Source organism: Pezoporus flaviventris, unplaced genomic scaffold (genome assembly GCF_033815535.1).
Source record: "Pezoporus flaviventris isolate CSIRO_AGI_PZ_B2104156 unplaced genomic scaffold, CSIRO_AGI_Pfla_v1 ptg000007l, whole genome shotgun sequence".
In the NCBI taxonomy this organism is placed as follows: Eukaryota; Metazoa; Chordata; class Aves; order Psittaciformes; family Psittacidae; genus Pezoporus; species Pezoporus flaviventris.
Window position 1 is genome coordinate 70665959 of NW_026892555.1, and position 26185 is coordinate 70692143.

At 45.2% G+C, this 26185-nt stretch overlaps 1 protein-coding gene across 5 annotated transcripts in view; it reads left to right on the forward strand.

Annotated features, from left to right (window-relative positions):
• Positions 1-419: 419 nt before the first annotated feature.
• GRB10 (growth factor receptor bound protein 10) overlaps positions 420-26185 on the forward strand; it is a 147272-nt gene continuing 121506 nt past the window's right edge. For 2 of the 5 annotated variants that reach the window (XR_009742643.1, XM_061449152.1), the window contains exon 1: positions 420-608. The gene's annotated coding sequence lies outside the window, so the exon portion shown is untranslated. Of the gene's footprint in view, positions 626-926; positions 946-26185 lie in introns of those variants that run through there. The other 3 variants (XM_061449153.1, XM_061449157.1, XM_061449154.1) reach the window with 3 other exon arrangements.

Genomic DNA, 26185 nt, shown 5'->3' on the forward strand with positions numbered 1-26185 from the left:
CACCGGGGATCGGGGCACATGAGGGTGTTTGGCAGCATGGAGCAGCTCCCCGCACAGCCAAACAGCACGGCGCTGTCTGGGCGCAGGCGGGAGGGGAGCCGGGGCCCTTCTCTCGGCAGTGCTGTGGGGAAAAGGGGTAGGGCAGCGCGGGGCGATGGGGGAAAGTTCGCAGATGCCGCGAGTGCTCTGTTGGCTTTAAGGGGAACACAGTGTCCCCCCCACTCCAAACCAAGCTACGCGCGGGTGCTACCAGCAAGCTCCGCACAGGCTCCGCACCAGCCCCACTCCCGCCCAGCGCCCCACCGGGACTCCCGACTGCCCCCTGCCCTCACCGGGGCGGCGGCGAGGAGCGGGCTGGGGCTGCGGCTGCGTGCGGCGGGGGCGGGCACGGGGCGGGAGCTGGGCGGGGCGCGGGGCGCCGCCGGGAGTCAGCTGGGCGCGAGTGGAGAGTGCGGCGGTAGCGGGGCGCCGTTAGCATCGGGAGCCGGTGGCGGAGGCAATCAGTCAGTCAGCGGCAGGAGCAGCGGCGGGGGGCGGGCAGAAGTTTTCTCCGCAGATCCGTCCCGCAGCGCCGGGTCCCTTTGCGGAGGCGCGAGCGGCCCCGTCCGGTGTGTTTTCTTTTGGGGTTTGTTGGTGTTCGCTTGCTCAATTCTTTCTTTCTTTTTTTTTTCTTAATTTTAAAATTTCATTATTTATATTATTTATTTTTCTCGTTACTTCTGAGGCGCGTGGCTCCGAGAGCTTGCCCTCCTCCGCCCGTGCTCCTCCTCCCCGCCGCCTGGAGGACACCCCCATCCCTTCTCTCTCCTTCCCCACCCGCGCTCCCAGCCCCGCCGTGCACGACCCTTCCCCCGACCCCCTGCTCCCGCACGAAACTTGGCGGGTGCCCGTCGCCCCTCGGGGAAGGGGGGGGGGGGGGGTGCCGGCCGGTCGGGCGCCCAGCAGGTAAAGGGCTGGAGGGCAGCGAGGGACGCGCTGCGGGGGGAGGCGGCGGCGGCTGCCCCGGGGGAGCTGCGTCGGGGGGAGGCCGGGCTGGGGTGGGGTGGGTGAGGGCTCGCCGGCTCCTCGGTGGCGGAGGCCGGTGGGAGGAGGAGAGCAAACTTCCTTTTCCTGGGGACGCCGGCGAGCCCCCCCCCCACCCCCCAACTTCGCTGTGCCGTGCCCGCTGGGAGCGTCCACCGCACCTCCCGCCGGCAGGAGGGCAGCCCCCGTGGCCGGGCGGGGAGCGGGCGGCGGCTGGTGGCCGCGGGGCGCGGGTCTTTAGTCCGGCGCGGACCTTCCGCGCCTCGTTTTGTTTGCTCGCCCGCTTCGTGCTTCTCTCCAGCGGCGCCGGGAGTCGGGCTTTCCCGTCTTGCGCCGGGTGTGGGTAGACCTGGCGCGCCAAGTGGTGCTGTTGCTGCCCCAACTCCCCGCGCCCGTGTCTCCCCGTCCCCCCGGGCTCAGTGTTGGCGGGAGGGCAGTTTGCTGAAGGCCACCCCGGAGTGCTGCCACCATCCTGCTCGACCGGCGTGCGGGTGTGCGCCGGAGCCGTGCCCGGCAGCCCCCCAGTAGCCCCGAGAGGGTGGTGAGGACCGGGTGTCTCCTGCCTGTGCTCCCCGCCGGGGCGAGCCGCGCACGCACGGGTCTCTCATTGTATAACTGTGGTACTGCAAGCTGGGGCTGAAACTGTGGCATCTTTATGCGAACAGTTTGCAGTTAATTGGTTTGGCAGATGAACTCCGGCAAAATCCTCTTGCCCGCTTCTGCTGCTTAAGTGCCAGCGCACTCCCCTCCTCCTCTTCCCCCTTTTCCCCCTGCTTCCCTTTGAAGCGTCGCATAACTCTGTATTGCCAGCAGTATGGAAAGTGCTGATTCAGCAGCCCGGAGCCCCACTCCATCTGAAGTGGTGGTCTGCCTGAAATGTTCCCATTTGTTGAAATGGGAACATGTGTTGCTGGTATGTCAGAGCAGCATTGATCAGGTTTTCTGAAACAGCCCTGAAGAATGTGGTTTGCTTTTCCCTTTGCTAAAGAAGAATGAATTAGGGGTTGTGTGGAAGTGAGAGGGGGATCGGAGGGATGTGGGTAGCTACCACCTTAAGTTGTGCTGCTGAGGGGCAGCTGAAATTGTGCTGCCTCATAGAGGTGCTGAGCAGTTGCTTGTTTTAACAGAGATTTTATAGGACATGTAGCAGTGATGCGTTAACGCTCCCAACTCAAGCTATTCCTGTGTCTAGAGACTCGTTGTACTTAAAGCTCTTGAAAAGGTGCAGAGAAGGGCAACAAGGCTAATCCTAGGATTAAAAGGAGCGAGTTATGAGGACAGGTTAAAAAACCCACCACAAACACATGGAGATTAGAAAACCTGCACAGAAAAAAAAAGGAAAAATGCTTGAGACTTTAAATAGCTGCTCTGGCTGTGCTTTGTGATCATTTTGGGGCTCGGGAAGGGTGCAGGGGTCAGCCGGATGCTCTCACCATGCAGTGTTAGCCTTCCTGGAGGGCTTACCTCACTGTGCAGTAGGAGAGGGAGAGCTGTGCCAGAGCTATATTCCTCTGGGCATCTGTGTACAGTTATGATAGTATCGAGGCTGCTTGGGTTTTCTTTCTCCAAATCCAAACTCTTTAAAATTCAGCACAATGTGGAGCAAACAGCGAAGCGTGGAGAGCACTGTTTGGTAGCCTTACTGCAGGCGGTAAGCTGACAGAGCAGGAGACCCTGACACTTGCCTCCAGTGATCATTTTACCGTGTTATCCTCTGATTTATTTTCTTCACTTGGACTTTATTTGTTCTTTAAGTAGGTCTTGTTTGCCCTGGCCACATATTAAAGATCTTGTGGTACTTCCATGGTTTTCCTTGGTTTTGTTAATCAAAATATCCCCTCCCTTACCACTGTGTGAGTTGGCTTTCATCCTCAGATACAGCCACACCTGGATTTCAATAGCATGTTCCAGTGTGGTTTTTTTTTTTTATTGGGTAGTCCAAAAGCACTGCCCAAATGTGAAATGGATCTCTGCGTTTCAGTTCTGCTTAAAGCATGTACTGTGCGCTCCGTGAATAAGGCAAATATTTGCAGCCCTCTATCTTGTGAGTGCTTAAACGGCTCCAGCAGGAATTGTCACAAAGGTTTTTATAGGAATCTTTGGTTACATTCTCCGCTGTGCTTGGGGTGTAAATGGGCAAAAAGTATCTGGATCTCTCTGTCGAAGGGATCCTTCCAAGACAGGGAGTTCCCAGCTGGCAGAGGAAAGGCATAGCTGGGTCATGTGCTGTTTCTGCCTGCACCAGGAGTGTGTTGCACTGGGAGTTTGTTTTCTGACAGCACCGAACTAGCAGATGTCCCCCTGGACTGTGCGGCCCTGGCAGCTTCCCTGTGCGTGCATGGCAGTGGCAGCAGGCTGGCTGGGGGGTCCTGGGTGGTGTCGCACGGGGTGGGACTGTGCTGTCACTCCTCTCCTCCCTTCTGCCGTCCCCCTCTACGTGCTGCAGTGGAGGTTTGTGGTGATGAGGTTGAAGGAGGCCAAGTTTCTGGGTAAAACTTTGGCTTAGACCAGCTGAGCTCTGTCTTGGGAAGTGTGTGTGCTGGGAATGTGCACTTAGGTGCTTTGTCAGACACCTGGGAGCTGGGGGGACAGGAAGAGGCAAATGGTTGCCTTTTGATGACCGTCTTTAGGATGTACTGAAGTATTTGTTCGTTGGAGCATGTCACTGTTTGCAGCAAACAGTTGTGCAGAAATCTTACCTGGTCCTGCTGGGCTTTTTACTCTAAACCTCTGTGTGAACTTCACTAGTGGGGCCAAGGGAAAAGTTTTTCTTACTTATAAGCCAGCATTTCTGTCCAAACTAAGCCTAAGGAAGCCTACTTTTCTTTGGATCTGTCTCAGCTGTAAGGATATTGATGCCAGTTCACAGTGCAATGTTCCTTGTGTGTGCCCCACCTGGCCCAGTGTTTTCACAAACGAGGATGATAGCTCTTGAGACCTCTGCCTCTGTCAGGCTTGCATGGAGCTTGCCAGCTGGCTTGGCTACAGTGTGATTGCATAAGCCTCCCTGTGTAGGAAAGCAGGCTAAGAAGTTAGGATTGTTTTTCTTGGAAGCTGGACCTGCTCCTGGGCATGTCCAAAACATACCGGTTGTGACTCTTCACCTAGGGAAATCTAGGAATGGAGGTCCTTCTCCTAAAAGGTGAAACTCCACAATCTTGTTAGGAATTACGAGGAATGAGGCTGCTGAGGGATCCTTTTATAAGCACTGAATTTACAGGTTTGCTATTCTTGCACTGCCTGCTGGTCAGGAGAGCACTTTGCAGCCTAAGCTTGGATGTGGCAAAGGAGTCTTGTTTCCTATCGGTTTTTCTCCCAAACTGGTGGTTGTTATGAAACATACTGTCAAGTAAACAGATGTCACCTCATTGACTTTTCTTTCTTTTTACTTGTTGAGCTGTGCACTTCTGAACTAGTCCCTTGCCAGGTCTTTCCTGTTCTCGTGCCATCTGTTGAATTGGATGATCTTTTTGGACAGCAGTTTTCCCACTAGCTCAATATGGCTCCTCTTGCGTTGTGGATACAAGAGGACTATCCAAGGAAGCCAGATTCCACTATGAGTGCAGCATAAAAGAAAACTGTTGATCAGTATGGGGCATCCTGTCTACAAACAGACTGCTAATATCTTCAGTGGTGAAACAACCAGAATAGCCTCCCTTTATAAGATCTGGTTGGATGTATTCTGCAGTCACTTTGTTGGCATGCTTTATTCCCCTGGGTACTGACTCTTCAGCAGATACCTGATGTGAGAGACAGACAGGTGATACATTTTTCATATGTTCATCTGAAAGGAGTGGCGTTTATGGCAGCTTTTGGACTTACAGTGTGCATAGGAGTACTGAAGAGCGAAGGATTCATGAAGTGAGTTGCCACCAGAGCCAAGTTATCCTGAAACTCTTAAAGAGATCTTCCCATTAACACTGGTGAGCATTCATTGCCTGAACATTGATCTCCCTTCTTGCTTTCCAAGGGTCTTCAGGTTGCAGATGTATCAGTTCATGCAGATTATTGGAACTGAAGGCATTGCAGGTTCAAGCCTGCTTTAGAGTAGTGCCCTTGTACAGTTCTGTCTTTCCTGGTCTCTGTAACAGGAAATGATCAGTGATTTCTGTTTAATGGAGGGGAGCCATTGCTGCCAATGAACTTGAAAATGTGTTGGAAAACACTCATGAAAGCACGAGGTTTTGACACAGTGAGTCACCTTCTGTTAGGAGAAGGCAGCAGTGGCTATGCAGCTGCTTGGGTTTTTCCAGTCCAATGGCCCATAGTGGTAGGGACCAGAGACTCGGGTGTGGGTTGAACAGAAGTATAGACAGGGTGAATCACATGGGTTCTTCAAAACCCGACACTAATGCTGATTCACAAGCCCAGAGAGCTTTTAGTGAAAACTGCTAATTGCATCCCAGTTAGTTAACCCCGGGGGGAGATGCAGACTTACTGCCCTTGAATGGCTACAGCAAAAGCTGGGCATCACAGAGACTGGTTGTTCTCACTGGGTGATCTTTTTAACAGAGAAGGAGACCTTCTCCAGCGGCATGGATAATACAGCATGTGACTAATACTGTAAATTAGTGTGAGGGACCTTTTCCTTACTTTCAGAAACCTTTGATAAATCATTTTGGTAAGTTATTATATCTTTGATATCAAATGATAACTTTGGAGATAGGAAAATGTGTAGTTCTCTGATGTATGTTTTGAAAATTACAGGTTATATCAAGTTTGTAGATTGCTAGACTAGATCTGGCATAATCTAGGCACATGGCATGGAAGTCTGCCTCACTGATACTGAGGGAGGTGAAATGTGTCTTTTAGAGCTCTTTGCAGCTTTAAAGGCTGCTAGCTTTGAGATTATGCTGGTTCAGGTATGATGGGGATTTTTGCTAGGCTTCTTTGCTCGAATAGTTTTACGACTTCTTGGAGAAAGAATCAGCAGTGAGGAATTTCTGTTTTACCATCTAGAAACAGACTCTACTTATTTGTCCCCAAAGTGTGAATCAGAGAGGAGGTGAGGGGAGTTGTAAGTCTAAATTATACTGCACAGTGTATTTCTGGAAAGAGCTTTGGGCCTTTGGTGGTAGTCATGGTTCTTGGGTGCAAAGATGATGAGTGCCCTACAAGAGCTTGCTAGGAACACCACGACAGTCTCTTCTTGCAGACGGACACTGTAGAGTATCTGAGAAAGAAACCCAGTGTCTTATTCCTGTTGTATTCTTTTGTTGGACTCCAGGGGAAGACCACAAGAGGTTTTCCCATTATCTTACCCCCCTGCTGCTAAGCTGTCATCCTTAGGCCAACAACAACAAGTTGAACAGCTATGTTGATCTTAACGCCCAACAGTTGCATTAATGATTACAGTATTAACTATCAGTTGTGTTGCTCCAGCAGTACTATTCAAACAATGTATTTCTTAGTGAGTCTGTTTCAGCTTTTTTGGAGGCCAAACCCAAGGAACATGGGCAAATTCCAAAAAGGCAGTTTTATACAGGCAGATCATGATGAATGGGGTAATTGTAAACACATGTTTTGTTAAACCACTAGTAAACCAGCCTCTGATTCTTACCAGCCTCCATCAATGCCAGCTTCTACTAGTTCTCAACAGGACAAAAATAGGAAATGACTTTCCTGGCAGGCAAACCATAGAGGAAATGCCATGCCATCCTGTTGGAATAAGCCTATAGCCCAGTGGGAAGGAACTGGACTGCAGAGCAGCAGTGGGGATGTCTGCATTTGTTCACAAAAAAGCCTTCAGAGTGTGGTCCTTGCATTCCCTTCACGCTTACTGCTGCAGAATTTGTGTCAACAGAAATCTGAGAAACTGATTGGCTGCTGTGATGCTGAGCCTGTGGTTGCTGAAGGCTGCAGAGGAGTAAGGGTGGATAATGCTCCATGAGACCAGTATCATTCTTCCATTATGCATCCCTGGTGAGAAAAATCAATAAGCAGGGAGGATCTTTATGTCCATAAGATCTTCATGGTGGAGATGAGCTCTCGATGAACACTTGGAAACTTATTTCAGTGCCTGGGATCTAAATTCTGACTTTCTGGTGACTTGATCAAGTGGCTGCATCTCTGCCCTGGCTCATGTTGTTGGTTTGTAGCACAGCCTATTCTTTCAGCAGTTGTTCTTTTCCTTTTTTTTTTCTTTTAGTTTTATTTCTAGGTCATCTTCAAGTGCTAATTTTGGTTTTGAAACCATAGGGAAGGGAATCCTTGAAATATCACCCAAATCTCATTCACTGCAGGTGCTCCTGTTACAGAACATTTTGACCCTGAAACGTATTCTTGGTCAGGAAAGTGCAACCAGGCTGTGTGTCTGTGCATGCTTCATGTGTTTGTAGAGTGCTTCAGATGTCAAAACTAACTGGCAGCAAAGATTTGGATGCTTTCTGAAAGGACAAACTGTTAGAAAACTTTACCAGGTCTTGATTTTAACGGAGGATGGTAGGACAAGATAGTGGTGTATTAGAATGGATTAGAGCAGATGTTTTAAGAGCTGAAATAAAAATGGGGAAGCGTGGGGGCTTTCTGTTACTGTTTTCTTTTTTTTGTTGTTTGTTTGTTTGCTTTTTAATCAATTTCCCCCCCTTGCTGCCTCCCCTCACCCCTCCCTTTTTTCTTTCTTTTCCATGATGTTCATCTGCTAGGCACAGATTAAGATAGGAGAATGTTCCCTCTCCTTAAACAGGAGTTGGGAGAGGGGGTGAGAAGGACTGGGGGAAGGTAAAATCTGTAGGTTGGTCTTGCTTAGTGTACTGTTAAAGCTCTGAGAATCCTTGGAAAGGAATGAGGAGCTTTTATTATACCAGAGCACAAGTGTGGAATTAAACTTCAAGGAGCTGGAAGAGCTAAAAATTCAGAAGCTTGTGATATTTTTGTGTTGTGCCAAAGCCTTTCTTAAAAGGCTTGCTTTCCCTTCTGGCTCAAATGTATTCAGGTCCATTTAGGAGAATGTTAAGGGAGAAATATGTATTGCAAGGCCATTGATTCTTCCTGAATTAATGTCGTGTGGGTGATCATTCTTCATTCTAATAGCTGCTCGTGCTGACATCACCCGAGATGTCAGGGGATTATGTCAGAATTCAAGCCTTGATATTTTGCAGAACAATGGCTCAAGTGCTGGCAGATGCTTTCTCGGTGGGTCAGGTTGCTTTTGTTTTTCCTGTCCAGCTCTAACTGTGATGTTCCAATTACTGTACATGATCACAGCAAGGAATGTAGTAAACAATTTCTGAGAGAATTATACCTGTGCAGCACAATTGTGAGGACAAAGTGCTACTTGCCCCTAGCTCTTATGTTAGAGGTGGATTTGCCATCAGCATCCATCGCCCAGACAGAATACATGCATTTTTAAGACTTTATAAAAAAGCTCACCAGCTTTAACCATAAGCTTTCTTTTGTGTTGTGATAAAATATTTCATTCCAGGAATCCTGAAGTCCAAAAAGTTGAGGCTAAAATTGTTTGGGTTTTGTGGTAGATTTTTTTTTTTTTCTTTTTCTGGAGATAGTTGGTTGGTTGGTTGGTTTTCCTCCCTGGCTGCTGGGCACCTAACTTCAGTTTCTAAGTGATGGTTCTTAATGAAAGCCCTTGTGGTGGTTTAACCCAGCAGGCAGCTGAACACCACACAGCTGTTTGCCCCAGTGGGATGGGGGAGAGAATGGGAAAAAGGTAAAACTTGTGGGTTGAGATAAAGACAGTTTAATAGGACAGGAAAGGAAGGAATAATAATGTGGTATAGTGGAGGGTGTCTGTGGCAAGGGGTTGGAACTGTATGGTCTTTAAGGTCCCTTCCAACCCAAACCTTTCTGTGATTCTATGGTAAAAAAATATAGACAAGAAGTGATGCACAATGTGGTTGTGCACCACCCATTGGCAGATGCCCGTCATTCCCTGAGCAGTGGGATGTCACCCCCTGGCCAACCCGTCCTGTCCCAGTTTTGTTGTTCAGCAAGACCTCAAATGGTATGGAGTATCCCTCTGGTCAGTTGGGGTTGGCTGTCCTGGATGTGTCCCCTCCCAGCTTCTTGTGCACCCCAACCTCCTTGCTGGCAGGGCAGTATGAGAAACTGAAAAGTCCTTGATCAGGGTAAGCCCTGCTCAGCAACAACTAAAACATCAATGTGTTATCAACATTATCCTCAGACTGAAGTCAAAACACAGCACTGCACCAGCCACTAGGAAGAAAACTAACTCTATCCCAGCTGAAACCAGGGCAGCCATGTAAGGCGAAAGTAATCAAAATAGCACCTATTATTATGCTCTAGAAATGATCCAAATAGAATGTCACAGAGCATATGTGATATTCATGAACTGATAGCTTTTGTTGTTCTTTACTGGTAGGTTATTAGAACATTACATTTCTGAAGAGGCATTGCTGGTTTGGAGTTTTTTTTTTCCCGGTAGGCCTTCAGGAGAACTGAGCAAGGAGGCTATGAGATGAGCCATAGGAGTGCAGAGCAAATGCTATTCGGGTTGCTGGCATCTCTGATGTGTGCTCAGGCTTGTTTTGCATTCAGCATGCGTTTTTTGTTATAGAGCTGATGTTAAAAAGGTCAGGAAAAATCTCTGTGGAAAATCTCTGTGGAGTTCCTTGCTGCATCCTAGTTGGATGACACTGTGAGCACATGGAAAGTCAGAGGAGTACTGCAAAGAATGTTTCAGCTGATGCTGTGCATGACAGTATGAGTTTAGATGTGTGATGACACTTGCAACACCTGGTTGAGTTGTTGTTTGGTAACCTCCCTCCCCAGTGTCCTTTGAGAAACATTACTGCTGATACAGCTTTTAGTAGGAGAATGGCGTTGCAAGATGTCATGCTAGCCTTAGCTAATTCTGGTAAATGTATAATTTGTCCTGGTTTACTTGCAAATGGTTCAACTCTTTTTCCCAGGAGCAGGAGAAGTTCTCATAGGTGTTTAGAAAATGGACAGATTTGGAACGTGCAGTGCATAGAGGAGTCCTGTGCTATAACAGCCTGACTTTTAGTTTTGCTTGTATTCATCTTGGAGAACTTCTTGGGCCCTTCAGGTCCAACAGTCCAGCTCTTCCTTACAGGGTTTGTTCCCCAGGGAAGTTTAATTTAAAATTCACATGAGCTAAGGTGACATTTTCTGTGGGTGATGCGAAGTAACCTGTCAGGTCAATTCGGTAGCACTTGGTAGAGTTTAAGGGAGACAGCCAGTGTGCAGCCATCGGTGATACAAGTAATTTTTTTCCTTTTGTAGAGTGCTGAAATACAAATTTCTGTTGTGAAAGATCTGGAATACGAAGAGGTGAAGAAGATTTTTCCCTGCAAAAAAGGCAGGTCTTCATTTATCAAAAGATGTGGGCCATGCTAAGCGCTCACTGCTACCAGAAGACAATGTCAAGTTTGTCAGAGTGTTTGGCTCTCTTAACTTGGAGAAACTTGGTCATTCACTACACGTGTTCATGGTTGACTCTCAAAAGCTGTCCTATGTACTGTTTTTTTTTCTGGGATTGGTTTGTTCTGGGTTAGAGGATGGGATTAGCTCTTGGAAGCATGTGGTGGGGTGGCTTCCAGGGGAAGGTGAGGTGCCCTTCCAGGGAAACCAAGAGGAAGAAACGGGAGAGTGAGGAACGGGTCCCCTCTTCTTTTAGCAGCAGCAAACTTCTAGGCCAGTTTGACCAGGGGAGCCTACTGTATTTTCTGAAGAGCCAGCATAGGGTTTTTCTCTGTGAATTCCAACAGCATAATGGAGCTACACAAACAAGCTAGACTAGACCTGGCTTTGTAGCTGCAAGGTTTACCCGTTGAAGGGAATTTTCTGCAAGGGGGTGGGGATTAGGCATGTAGGGTTAGGGAAAATATCTTATGTTAACCTTGTATGTGATCCATATGCTGTCCTGAAATGTGAATCTGAGTAACAATGTCTTTCTTTATGTCTGTCTTTTTTTTCTTAAAGGAAATGGACATGCGTTGTTGGGTTGTTTTCTTCAGATGAATGTGAAATGTGTCAGTGCTAGGTGGGGTTTTTTACTGCGCAACTCAACTGTAACAAAAATGTTAGTATTGCTTTTGTACATTTAAAGAAGATAAAAATAACACCTTCACAGTTTCAGAAGATTATGTAAGGTATGCATAGCTGTATGTTATTATACGATCACCATAAACCAGAGCAACTGAGGAAGTAACTGGTATTAAATTCATCATTATTCCTATTATGAGAAATATCAAGCGTAATAGCTATTCATACATACGAGAGTGTTATGAGGAATACTGGGGATTTGGTTGACTTGCACTGAAATGCTGTGGTAAAACATACTTGTTTCAGGCCAGTTACTGGCTGAAATGTTCTGTCCTGGAATGTTCCCAGTCTCTCAGTTCCAGAGCTGCCTGTGAGCTGGTTCAGCTGCTCCACTCTAACCAAGCTGTGTTTCTGTAGCCAAAGTCAAAGGCATTGGAGGTGACTGTTTTTGTGTCTACCAGGTCTTGATGGTCATAGGGCAGATCTCACCTACAAATTTCTGTGACTCTTGAGGGGCTGCCTTGGATAGAGCTTCAAATTTTGCAGCTTTGCTAAGCCTAGTATGACTTAGCCTGAAAAAAAACAAAATAACTGAACAACAACCAAAACCAAAACCCTCTTCCCTGCAAATTGGAACCCAAAGTAAGTTCTTTGGTAATTTCAGTTAGTCTTGCTTGTGGTAAATCATGGAATGTGGAATGTAAATGTAGAATCATTTTTGGGGCAAGGTGACATGTCATGGCTTTCCTTCGTTTTGTCAAACAAGGCTTGGGAAGATGTGTTCTTGGGTTTGGGTTCTTGGGTTCTGGATTGTACAGCGGTGAGTGGTGTTTCTCTTCGGAAACATTTCTGGTTGTTTTTTTCTATAATTCTAACAAAAATGGTTGAGCTAATTGACTAGCTCAGTCTTTCTGGCTGGGTACTAACTCCATTATATGGGAATTTTTTGGATGGGCTGAGGGGCAGATCTTTTCTGAACTGTCATTAAAGGGATCTGCCTCTGTCTAAAAACAGTTACTGTCTTTTTGCAAAGTCATTTGGAGAGCAGCAAAACACATGAAATGTTCTCCCCATACCCTGTGTTTTGCTCTGAGCATGCTATACCAGCTGCTGAAGAAAGTTCAGGTTTTATAATAAGTGCTACTCAGAATGCTTCAGTTGTTTTGCATAGCTGTGTTATGGTTTGGTGCTATTGAGATGAAGGAATTAATGAATGAGAAATAATTTTATGGGCACTCTAACATGATTTCATCAAAATACCAAGTTTCTTCCTCTTCTCTATATACCTGATAAACTTGTATGCTGAACTTCAGCCATGTTGTATCTGTACTGACTTGGGCAGTGATTCATCCAGCCAGAGAAGCATCCATGGGACTAGTTATTTTTGTTTTATTTAACTTCTTTTAAGTGTGTGTGGACTGAAGCTTTCTTCCTGTATGTAACCGTGTCTTAAGTCAGTGTTTGAGGATGATCTACGTTCAAGCTGTGTGGTCAGAGTGAAGTTTAGGCAAAACTTATGGTTGAGCTGTAAATCACTGTACTGTGTGGACAATGATGCTTTTGTCCAGTAGCTGGGCTTAATTCACCACTTCCTGCCAATATGCTCTAATTCTGCAATTGTAACTCTGTGAAGCCAAGCAAGCAAGTGTGTGCTTTATGCGAGGAGCTTGCAAACTCTTCTAAATCCTGTCTTGCTGTGTGAAAAGACTGGAGGTTCCCAAAGTGGCTTTCTCTACTCCCTGTCCTGTGGCCAAGGCCACCTTCCTACAACTTGCTCATCAGCAGTATCACTTTCTGCTCCCAGCAGCCGTATGCCCATGCTGTCTTACATCCTAGCATCCCAAATACCTGTTTTGCTCTTAGGGGTGGGTGAGGTGCATACACTTTGGGGTCGTGACAAATGCCCAAAGTCCCCAGTGGTGACTGTATACAGGGAGTTGGAGTTTGTGATGAGCACCAGTGCTGCACAGTGGAAGAGGAAGCATTTTGACAAGGTATGCCACAAGGGAGGATGATGCAGTAAGACCAGTTTGCCATGTGTGCTTTGCACTGTCTTAATGTGCTCTGCTCACACTGTGGGTTATAGCAAGTTTTCATGATAGGGACTGTGTCTGGAATGTCTTATGGATGTTGAAGACTTGCTTATGAAGGATCTTCGAGAGTTGATGTAGTTCAGTGATATGCTGCTGTTTGGTATAGATCATACAGTTGATCCATAGATTATGCTATTTCTGGCATAGGAAGATGAGGGGAAAGGTAAAAGGAAGAATGTATTGAATCTCATGGTCAGGGTGACAAATGTCCTTCTGTAGGTCAGGATTAGTAGTTCATTAACATGGCTTCAGAAATACATTAGCGTACTCTGTATTTAACTATTTTATCCAGGCCCTTTATGGTGCCTGATAGAGGTTATCTCCCCCACAGTTGAACGTGTACCACAGTCAACACTTCATTGGTACCCCTGGAACCTTGCTACGAAGCTTTTCAGAAACATGATGTGTGCAGGTCTGGTTTGTGTCAGAGTGTGCAGTGGGAGCCATAGTCCCAGGCAGGGCTGGGGGGTCATTGGTCTTGGTGGTAGTGTGGAAGCTTTGTGGGTCTGTGGTCATGTGCTGAACTGAGGAGCTTGGAGGAGAGAGAGTCAGGTTATGTCTTCCTGTGGTCTTCTGGGATCCTTCTTAAAGTACTGCTGTAACGGGATAACTTGTGCTACCTGACACCCTAGGTCGAATGAGGTCCCTGGAAAACCAATGGACTGAAGGAATAGTCATTAAAAGTGACTTTCACCTGAGATGCTGCCTCTGAAATCCATTAGCAGTTTAAAATTAACCAGATACTCCAGGTAGCTTAAATGAATCTTAATGACTTTCTGCCACTTTTATTAGAGAAGTCTTTTTACAACCTTGTCGCCTTAGTGCAGCCTGGATTGCAAAATGTTTTGGTTTTTAATCAGTGAAGATGATTCTGCAGCATGGCTGGAATCTCCCTAAAGAGTGTCTGATCAATGAAGAAATAACAGGATTTGTGTATACCAAAGCAGAGCAACCTAAAGCAGCTATATCCTAAAACTAACTTAACCTATAAGGCTTTGAATTACAACATCATCTTCCACAAAGGTGCACTGCAAAGTCTCCCAGCCCTTTTGCATGATGTAAGAAAGAACTAAGCCATCCCACTGTTAGGGAGGAAAAACTGAGTACAGACTAAAGACCTAAAATTTAACAAAGAATGTAAATTTAGCCTGAATTCTGGGTTTAGATGAATACCAACTAATTTTTTTTGGTGACACTTGCTGTAAAAGAAAGATCAGAAACCATTCCAGTCTGGTTCTGAGGATTTGATTGTCACTTTCTAAATGACCACACTGCTCATACAGGTGTTTTGCAGCAGTGGGAGAGGAGGAAGGAGGGAAAGCTACTTTAAATGAGAGAGGCTGGCTGACAAATGCAGAGAACCTAGAAGAGAAGGCACAAAGAAGGGCAATATTGACAAGATTCTGAACTTTTAATTAACTTGACTTTTAGTTCCTCTCCCAATGCACCTGCTTCTAATCAGTGAGTGGAGAAGGAATCAAATTGATTTCTGTAGTCATGTAGGTATTTCTAGTGTGATGGACAGAAAAGGCAAAGCAGGCTTTCTCCTGCTTATCCCTCAGGTGAAGATGATGTGATAGCTTGGGGAGCATCTTAGCTCAGAGCATGGCTGGATCAGGGCTCTGAAAATGATTACTGATAGGATTATCTTCTTTCCTGGAGCTGCTGGTGGGCATCTGGGCACATTGGGCATTTCTCCCCCTCTAATTTGCTCTTGTGAGACCCCACGTGGAGTACTGCATTCAGCTCTGGGGTCCTCAGTGCAGGAAGGACATGGACTTGTTGAAGAGGGTCCAGAGAAAGACCACAAGTGATCAGAGGGCTGGAGCACCTCGCCTGCGAGGAAAGGCTGAGAGAGCTGGGCTTGTTCAGCCTGAAGAAGAGGAGGTTCTAAGGAGACTTTATAGCAGCTTCCCAGTACCTATAAAGGGCCTGCAAGAAATGTGGAGAGCAGCTTTTTACAAGGGCATGTAGAGAGAGGACAAGGAGGAATGGCTTTAATCTGAAAGAGGGTAGATGTGGATTAGATATAAGGAAGAAATTCTTCACTGTGAGGGTGGTGAGACCCTGGAACAGGCTGCCCAGAGAAGCTGTGGCTGCCCCATCCCTGTCGGTGTTCAAGACCAGTCTGGATGGGGCTTTGAGCAGTCTGGTCTAGTGGAAGGTGTCCCTGCCCATGGAACTAGATGATCTTTAAGATCCCTCCTAACCCAGACTGTTCTGTGTTTCTGTTTGCGTGGGAAATGGCTGCTGTTCCTGGGGGCTCTGTTTTGCCAGTGTGATGGCTCCATTGCTCTGTATTTGCTTCCACATCCCAGCTGATGGAAATTAAATTCTTGGAGATGATGATTGCTTCTTCGAAGGTGGAGGAAGTGTTAAGAAGAAGAAAAAAAGTGAGAGAATGAGTGTTTATACTTCATTGCATATTAAACATCCCACTTGTGATTCAGGTAGCTAAATTATGTCTGACACTTGGCCTGGCTTCAGCCCTGCTCTAAACCACAAGTGTCACTTTTGAGTAGATGTTTATTTGCCATGTCCTGTGGTCTGTCCCTGGTCGGAAAGCCAGGGATTCCAGGGTTTACCACATGGTGAGGCTCCTGAGCAAAAGTGCTTCTGCTCTGAACACGAACGGTGGCATGTCTGAGCTTCATGAAATGATAATGCCTGACCAGCTACCTTGACTTAAAATGTCTACAACTACTGATTTTATTAAAGATAAAAAAATCCCTTATTTTTAATTCCCCAGCCCTGTCACTCTGTAGGAATGACTGGTGCTTTGCCTTTGTGGACTATCAGCTTTGCTCTTCAAGATCCCAGTATCTGCAGTTGTAAAGATGCAAAGCAGGGAGTGGACAGTCATTCCTGATATGGAGGGGAGGGCACTAGTGCTAATCCCTTAAATCCACAGTGGGCCCCTCCCATGCATAGAAACCTGATCTTAACTCTTAGATCCTGCTTGCTGTTGCTGTGATATTTATATATAATTCCCACTTCTTAAAACAAGAGGGCATTAGATCTAGTCAGATATAAGGAAAACTGCATGAACCAGCCTCAAATATTTATCCTTATATCAGCATTGTACTCTGGGATACTCAAGATGGTGAATGACTGTCCTCTTGACAGTGTATGATACAAAACAAATGCAATTTCAAAGCCTCCCTTAAGCCTCTGTGGCATGCTTAAGGATCTTCCAGTTGCATGCTTAAAGGCTAAAGTAAATCTTCTGCCCAAGAGTAGAGGGGTTTGGGAGATACGTGAATCCCCAGCTACTTCCATTGATGCAAGTGATGAAGACCAAACTGTGGTGTGTGGGGGAACTGGAGAGAGAAAATGGGCCGAATAAGATGGTAATGATTGCAGTTGTGTCTAATCAAAGTTCATTTCCTGTGAACGCTTCCAGAGGTTTTACATAGTGAGAACAAATGGCAATGCAGTTTGGGAATATGCTGTGGGTACAACTCAGTGCTCACAATCCGTAAGCAAAAAAGAAAACAAAACTAAAAATTGAAGGGCTTGACGTTTGTTTTTTTGGGTGTTCTCTCCTCAGAACTCCAGAGATGCTCACTATTCAGTAAGCGTTGATGCCAAGCTTGCAGAATGGTAGGGTTGCACATTACAGTACTGACTTAATTGTGCTCAGGTAACTATGTATAGGTGGTTCTCTTCTGTGCTTTTCTGGAAGGAATTTCTTTACTCCTTGTACTTTTCAAGAACCTGACAGCCAGTGAAGCCTTGAGATTTTTGATCCATAACTCGTAGATTGTGGCTAAGTATAAAAAAACCATTCAAGACATTAAAGTGGTTGTTTCTGCTGTTCATCCTCCAGGGTGAGACTGAAGAGCAGAACTCCTAGTGCTGCTCTCCACGGGGTGCCTCTCTGTTGTCGGGTTCTGGTCTGCTTGTACTGTTAGGACATAGCTGGATCCTTGTATTGACAGAGGCGAGTACATGGGGTAGACTTTTTAAAAAAAGATATTCTAACGTGTAAGGTTTGTAGTGGGTTGTTTTTTTTTTTGTTTTTTGTTTTTTTAAATTTATTTTAAGACATTTTGCTTCTGAAGGTTGCTGTTGGCATGCAGCTCACTGGTGTTCTCAGTTTGGGTAATGTCCTTGTAAGAAAGAGAAGAGACAGTGCATCTGTGTTAGGCTTATTTTTTCGTGTAGCAGAGTCTTAGATCTGGAGAGGAGAGTTTAGAGAGGTCAGCTAGTCAATGGAAAGCTGAAGCATGGCTGTGTTTTTGATGGCAGTTTGGTGACAGTGATGGGGAGACTCTGCATACTCCTCAGACAGTATTGTCTGTTGACTCACTGTTTTTTTTTCCTTTTAGCAATTTTGACTTGGTGTTTTTCTTTCCTCTTTCCCCAGTGCCCTCACACCGCACCCTCCCTGCCACTCCACCCAGTAATGTTTTCCTAAATCTTCCTTGTTGCTCGTTAAATCTTTCTGTTTCTTCTTCTGAAAGTTGGGGGCATGCAGAACGCTCTTCCCTCTTTCTTTGCCCCAGGCTTTCATATATTTGAAAGATACCATCATAACCCTTGCTTTCTCTTCTTCTGGCTGAGCTCCAGTTCACTTTGTTTTTCCTTTTTTCTTCCCAGATGTCACGTTTTTCTAAGTCCGTGGTTTTCCTATTGCTTTTCCTTGGGTATTTTCCAGTTGATCTTCTCTGAAATTTCCTGAGGACTGGATACAGCATTGTGCTGGAAGCTTTATCAGTCACAAGTAGAACAGAACTGTTGCCTCACGATTCTCACATATGTTCCTCTATACATTCCTGTATGGCATTTGCCTCTTTCTCAACAAAGAATTTTCCAGCTTTTAAAACTTGCTTTTAATTCATTCTTCCAGCAGACTGGCAGCTTTAAGTTAGTAGCTTCCCCAAGTTTAATGAGTGTCATTTTGCTCCTTCATTATCTAGATCATTAGTATTAGAATAGTGTGGGACCAGGGCAGATCTCTGCGGAGGTTATTCAGTATGTCAACCTATTATGCGAGTCTTCCTGTTTTTCCAGCTCTTAGCAAAAATGGTACAGTTATTCAGTCGCTTTCAAATCTGCCATAAGATGACTGATTGCATTGATAATGGTATGACAAAGTTTTCTTAACTTCTCATAGGAATGTGGTTTGAATCTTTTGACATGTTTTTTTTTGATAATGTCAAGATTCAGTGTCTACTCTATGTTCCTGTGATACATAATTCTGCCGTAATGTGAAGCTCAGTTGGTTTGACTGGCTTATCCATGAACAATCGGGTTTTGTTGAGTTCAGTCTTCTATGTTCAGTGCTAGCAGATGGGTTTAATGGGAATCCACGTGCAAATAAGCAACAGCTATCATTCTTCAGGTTGTTCCTTCCACTCCTTTCCCCTCCCACTTCCTTAGGATATCACTGTTTGCCATTCTTCAGCCCCTGTTACCTTGTCAATCTGCTATGAACTCTCAAAAATAACTGTTAATGGTTTGAAGTCTTAAGAAAAACCCGAACTGTTCAACATGTTCATAACTGAATTTCATGAAAAGCAGCTAATTTGGTAGAAAGTTGATTAACCTAACTTTTGTTGATTCAGTCTGTTTTTGGTTGTTTTGTTTTGTTTTTTTCCCCTTCTCCTCCGTCCTGTTGTTACTAGTATTGGGTTTTGTTGCTTGTTTGTGTGTTTTTGTTGTTGTTGTTTTGGCCTTGTTACTTGTAGCTTGAGAAGGTGATGAGTGGACTGACCTTTCCCTTAATCATTACTTTATTGCTGTGGAATTACAGAATGAGGGTTTGATACTTTCGATGTCTCTTGCTTCACCTTCACTTATTTTGGTATTGCTATAATTGTCTTCAGGTTATTACTTTTTTAGTGGGGTGTAGATGGATGGACTTTGTTTGACCTCTTTAGCTGGTGAGGGAGAAGTACTAACTGTTGCTTGCTTTTGGTCATGTATAGATAACAGCACAACTTAAATGTCTTGGGTCTGAGGATTAACTGGAAGCCAGTTGAAAACTGGAGGTGAGAGAACAGTCACTGTCGGAAAGCTGTCTTCAAATACAGTGGCAAGTTCTTTCATCCAGAATCAACCCATTGAAATCATTCATGGGCAAATGCCAGAAGGTTGAATCTTCATGTCGGCTTGTTTTGTCAAATTTGGGTTTGAGAGCATCAATTAGTTGGTGCTCAGCCATAATTCGGAAGCCATGTAAGGTTGTTTCTGCTGAGTCTAGAATAGTTTAAAAATGGAAACTACTGAAATATACCGAACCCAAAATGGCTAGGTAATCTCTTGACAAACTAGAAGCTTTTTTTTGGTCACCACCAGGTCTAGAAGCTTGTTGGGTAAGGGTATGTTAACAGAGTGGAGATGGTGATCAATGCTAATGCTGTTCGCAAAATAAGAAGCCTCGGAAAAGGAACATACAGTCTCAAGAACAGATTGTCTAGTGGTAATACAGACTAACAAATTTTTGTTGGCTGGCAGCTGTCTTTCAGGTTAGGATCCTGTCTTTGAAGCTCTTTTATAGAGTTAACTTCCTTTCTGCAAAGTACATGATGAAAGGGGCAGAGTAAATTCCTCATGGAGACTTGTTCTTCCCGGTCTAACAAAAATGAATTTACAATGAAAGCACAAGGTAAGCAGCATTAAGCTCACGGAGGCAGGTAAGTTTTGTTGGAGGAGCCTGTGACTATTTCAGATTTTGTTCTGCTCTCTGTACTCCAGAATTAGCACGCTGCAGGACGGTTGTCACCCCTTTGATGGAAGGTGGGAAGACTAACTTGGTAACACGCACAAGTCTTGCTTTCATCATCTCGCTTCTTCTGCAGAAGAAGCATATTGTTTGTGAGACAGAGCTTACATAATCCTCCTTCTGTGTGTGTGTAAACATGTTTAACACAGGCCTTTTGTTTCTTGACTAGTTTAAATTTATCCATAGTGTACATACAGTGTGGAAGGGGATGGAAAAGGGGTGAGTTAGCAGGAGGCATTTTTGGGGCACTGGAGGATAGGGGAAATCAGAACTTGTATGGACCCATAACAAGCAAAACAGAACTGAAATAATCCCTTTCTTATCTTCTATCCATGCCCTACCCTGCTAAGAATAAACTGACTGTCTCCAGTCAGTGGTATCACAGCCGTTGCTCTTGCTTGCTGGGTTGATTGTCCTGTTGCACAGTAGCTGGTAGAGGGGCTTTAAATGCAGAATTATCTTATAAGCTTGTGCCTTTTTTGGCCAGCTGTTAGTATTTAAAGTCTTTAAAGTCACCCACTAAAGACAACGCAGAAGAACAAAAGTCAGCCTGGATATGTGGCGTGTGTGTTCTTGTTTAATGTCGGAATTCCTGGTATGGCCAGGGACACATGCCAGCTTTGGCAGTACAGGGCACAGTTCAGATACTTAAGTACTATACTAAAAATAACGGGACTATTTTCGACTGGGACCCAATTAGGGTGGGAATAACTTGTTGCTCTGCAATCAGTAATGTGAAGTAGCAGGCAGGCTTCAATGTGCAAGTAAACTCAGCTGTTTTGCTTGCAGAGTTGCCAGTTTTGATGCTGCGTTCTCACTGTGTTCCTTAGATGCTTTTCCAGAGGTTAAAAAGAAAAGAAAATCCTCCTCTTAAGGCAGAGTTTGTGTGCTGTAGTTCAGATTTTGATATTGCAGTGTTTAATAGCATTACAGCTCCTAATCCTCCAGCAGTGGCTTAGGGAATTCCTAGAAGGCAGGGAGCCGCACAGTGCCTTCACCATTGCAGCAAGCAAGCTTTGCCCTGCCCTGCTGCAGGGCAACGAGGGTGAGTCTGGGCAGCCAAGGAGCAAGAGGGGCTGGTTTGAAGATAGTCACTTTTCTCCTGGTTTGCTTGGAGGAGAAGGGAGCATGGTGTTGCTGTTGTTTGCTTTCCTATGTCAAGAACTATGGTGAAAATAACTTGCACAAAGTGCCTGAAACAAAGCATTACTTTACACTTCAGTAGCTTCTCTCTGGTTTTATTTTTGGTGATGCTGCTTCCTGCCACCTTCTTACTAGATCGCTCAGGCTTCACTGAAGTGAGTTAGAAGACTGAATTTTCCCATGTGTGGGGAAGGAGCAAGCATGCTCCAGCATCCGAGTGTTTCAAGTGTTTGCCTGCATTTCGTCCCAATTCTGTGCTGCTCATTAGAGCAGGGTTGTGGATGAGGGAACACTTTATGGACGCTTACGCAAATACTGCATTGGATAGACTTATGCTGGAGATGAAAGCTAAATGCACCTAAACTTTCTATTTTTATAGACATCTTTCTAACATGCTATTTTGAGAACATGAAAAAAGCCAGAATCTTTATGGTGGTGTGACTCTCATGCTATTTTGAAAGTAGCTTTTTGTTATATTCAAAATAAGGGCTGATAAGAGGTGTTCAAGGCCTTGTTCAGCTGCGGTATCTTAACAGCTTTTGTTACAGTATTGAGCTTACGTTGGGATTTTGGGAGGACTTCATCAGATATGTGCAGGAAGCTTCATGTTCTTTAAAATTTTACGTTTTGACTTGTTCTTATCCTAGCCTGAAATGCAAAGGAAGAGACTTCTAGATGCCCGTTATGAAAACAGCGCCTTTTGTATGCACCACTGAAATGTGTCGCATCCTAGATGTAGTAAATTCACATGGAAATAGTGGGAGAGGCACCCTGGCGGAGGGGATCATGTTTTGTGTTGTAGAGAGCCAGCATTTAGGCGTGTGCTTGTCAACTCGCAAGCTACATGTATTCTACCTTCTGCATACTGCAGCAGCCTGTGGGACTTGCTGTTAAAAGTAAATGTTACATGGAGGATGCTTAGCAACTGTAGTTTTTAAGTCTGTGCCAAATTGTTAAAGGTGCAAATCTGTTAAATCAATGCAGTGTTTCGTGGAGGATGCAGCATGGCAGTGCTGAGGTTCTGCTTCTAGACCTCTGTGGTGTGGCTGTCCCTCCAGCTGTCCTTCCCCACCCCTGTTAGGGTAATGCGGAACACCCACAATTCACAGCCAGGAATATTAATTTAAAAAAAATAATAATGAGTGATGTTAATTTGAATTGTGAGCTTAGTTCATGCAGAAGGGCTGTGTTTAATGAGCCTGGCTGAGTAGCCCTCTGTCCTGCTGTCTCTGGTGGGGGACATGACCTGGAGCAGAGGGACCTGGGGCCAGCAGCTGGGAATAGCCATGTCTTGAATGCAGAGCTTATGGCTCAGAAACTTGCCTTCTGCCACTTCCTGGGGCCTGCTGGGTGACCTCAAAATCCTTTCTGGCTGTCCTGGTTTCTCCATTTGAAAGTAGAGTTGGTGCAGGGCTCCTTTAGTGGGAAAAAGGGCAATAACCTGCTTCAGAGTGAGCATAGTTTTGGCGGTTCCTCTCTCAATAAGCATGGCTATAGTGGATCGAGCCACAAGTTAACCAAGAGCACGTTGCATGTCTCTGGGGCATCGGTAGCAGTTGCTTAAGTAGAAAGCCTGCAAGTTTTCCTCTGTTTCTTGGCCCTTCTGCTTCATTGTAAGCTGTGCTGCAGTTCTCTGGAGTGTGCATCTCCATTACTGTAGTCATTACCCGTTGATAAGCCTTCTCCAGTGCTTAATCTAAATTATTATTTTAATACATTGATAGGTCAGATTGCTCCGTGGACATGATTTCCATGTTTCCTATCCACTTCACATTTTACCTACCCCTTTCTTTAGAGAAGGAATGGTCATTCTCTGGGCACTTCATGCGTGTCCTCTGTAACTGACTAGATGTCTGTCCTCCTCTGCCCTGGCTATCTCTCTTCTCCATGCTGAATGAGCCAGGTCTGTTAGTTTCTGCTTTAGGAATTCCTCTTCTCTATACTCTTACTAATTCTATTTTACCCTTAGTGTCATAACAGCCCACAGATCTCAAGGAGCGGGTGTGCCCTGGGTTTAATGACTTGTCATGATTCTGCTTTGCTTGTGGCAGTTCCCTAATTCTTAATACTGTATTTCCTTGTGAGGTAGTGTCTGCTTCCCCTACCCCCCCCCCAAAAAAAAAAAAAAATATATGTTAAAACAGGACTTCAGACTCCTGATGCTTATTCAGCAGTACTCACAGGCAGGGTTATTTTTGGTTTTGCACATTGACTTGAGTTTGTGGAAATAAAAGCAGCGTTGCACTCTTGCTTGCCTATTTGCTCATGGGCATGGGATTGTTCCACTGTACTTTGTGTGAAGCTCCAGCTCCGAGTGAACATGTCATACCGCCAGTGAACTTCATAGAATCATAGAATAGTTAGGGTTGGAAAGAACCTTAAGATCATCTAGTTCCAACCCCCTGCCATGGGCAGGGACACCTCACACTAAGCCATGCCACCCAAGGCTTCGTCCAACCTGGCCTTGAACACTGCCAGGGATGGAGCATTCACAACCTCCCTGGGCAATCTATTCCAGTGCCTCACCATCCTAACAGGAAAGAATTTCTTCCTTATATCCAATCTAAACTTCCCCTGTTTAAGTTTTAACCCGTTACCCCTTGTCCTGTCACTACAGTCCCTAATGAAGAGTCCCTTCCCAGCATCCCTATAGGCCCCCGTCAGATGCTGGAAGGCTGCTATGAGGTCTCCACGCAGCCTTCTCTTCTCCAGGCTGAACAGCCCCAACTTCCTCAGCCTGTCTTCATACCGGAGGTGCTCCAGTCCCCTGACCATGCTCGTGGCCCTCCTCTGGACTTGTTCTAACAGTTCCATGTCCTTTTTATATTGAGGACACCCGAACTGTATACAATACTCCATGTCACCTCCCTGTTTGTCACATTCCAGTCATTATGGATATGTTGAAAAGAATGGCCACTACAGTCATTCTTGAGACTCCGTGTACGGAAAAGATGCCTTGTGTTTTCTTACCTGTAGTTCTTATCCTTCAGCTGGGTGTTAAGGGGGGAACCACTCCTGCAAACTATAGCAGTTCAGGTCTTTTTAAGGATATCTAGGTAGGGATAACATCCAAATGTCTTTGTCTATATGGTATCATAAACCTTGGGTAGGTTTGAGTCATAATGTCTACAAAAGCTGTACTGACTCTTCCTCATGCCATCTTACTTGCTATTTATGTCTATGTGATCTAGTTTTAACTGGTTCTTTTTGTAAAGAAGTTGCTTCCTGATATTTCAGTTCCCTGGATTTACCTTGAACTCACTTCTGCAAACTGATCTAACTTACCATCCATCTTTCATGCTATGTCCAAATCAATTCAGGTGCGACAGGGTATATACAGCTTGGCAGTTTGATAATTTCCTTTAGAAATCTTGGCTGAATTCTTTATGTACTAGCAACTCTAGTACAGTCTTTTAGTGGTCTTAAAATGTCATCCGTCAGCAGTTATTTAGTCTATATGGTGGTCCGTGTACTTCTGCAAGTTGGCTTCCTGCTTTATTTGTAATTTATTTTTTAAATGAATAGATACATCCTGTCTTAAGGAACAAACCCATAACAAGTCCTCACCTTTTCTTCAAGAAAAGAAACCTTGGAGGCATTTGCAGCTCACATCGGTTTTGAGGTGGGGGGAGAAGACTTGATTTCCAGTACTCTGCAGTAGAACTGGTAGCAGATGCCATTCTAGCCTGGTCTCTGGGTTCAGCCTGATGTCCAAGCTCACTCTGGGCATTTGTTTGAAGGTAACCATAAACATGAAACTGATATTTGCTATCCTGACTTCTGGGACTTTTGCCGTAGGTTATTGGGAGTGCCTGTTGCAGCATCAGTACATCCTGTGTTTCATTTCTGAACTTCAGTGTTGCTCCTCCGCGTTGCCTGTTCTCAAGTTACTGGGACACCAAGTTAATATCTTTGAGTACACTTGGCAGAACAAAGTCAGAGGAATGTACTTAGTCTCCAAATTCTGCAGAAAAAAAATTAATGCAAAATTTCCATGCCTGAGCAAGAAGTCTCGGGCAAGCCTCCCACTAGCAAAGGAAAAGACCTAGGAAGCTCTCGTGTATCTTCTGCAATGTTAATGAAATGCTGCTTTCTTGACAGGCCTGAGAACTTGTTTATGAAACTTAATATTGCCCCGTGAAACTCAACACTTTGCTGCTTAGTACTACAGCCTGAGTGATGCTCAATGAGGTGGACAGGGTGCTTTGTATATCAGCTGTTTCAGGCGTCGTGAAGTCTAAATACAGTGCTTCCTTAGCTGGCACTTGGGAACTTCACCTGCTCCTGTGGAGGGGAGAGAAATCTCGGTGGCGCAGCACAGCCCTGTAGCAGATGCATCTTCCAAAAAAATAAATAAAACAGCTGAGTCATTAGTTGGTTCTTTTTTTCCATGCTGCCAGCCAGTCCCAATACCCTTGTATTGCACGCAGGAGGGAGAGGGCAGACAATACTGTCTTTTATTATTCATACCCCGCAGGACACTATCTTCACAAAATACGGGTGGCGTCTGTCTGTCTCCACTTCATGGGAAAGATTAACAACAATTAAGGTCAACAATTAAGGTTGTGAAAACCTTTGAATAACTGCAACATCTGCTCTTGTACTAGAATAAATAAAATAAAGCTGGAGCTCTAATTGCCAACAGAGTACTTACTCATATCTGTTTTGTAATTGTGGGCTTGTGAAATGCATGCTGTTAACTGGTCCCTTGCTGGCCAATGTGAATGACCAGCAGTCAGGGCGAGTAGTGGTTTGGCCAAGAGCTACGTGCAAAAAATGAGGTTAAGGGATGAGAAGTGGGAGCCCTGTACAGAACTTAGGGAGCTGTGAGCCTTGCCGTGGCAGTGGTAGCCTGGTGGCATCCATGAGATGTCTTGCTCTTCACCTCAGGCAGGGCAGTTGACTCCCTGAACTTCCCAGTGCATTTCAATGTCAAATAAAACCAGTTTTCCTCAACTGCTGTTGACTCTAAGTGGTTTTACTCTTGTGCTGGGTCAGAATAGGGTTGTTGAGGGATAATTTACTGTGTATCAACTGACTTGTTTTTCTATAAGCTCCTTAAACTTGATGGCAAGAGAGCACCTGAGTGTGTTCTGAGATGGACATTTCTAGGAGCAGGCATTGAAGCAGCACTGAAAGTAACTGACTTATAATGCATGTGGGCCTTTTGCTAATATATCAGGAAAAAATGTCAATGTCCTGAACTTCACTT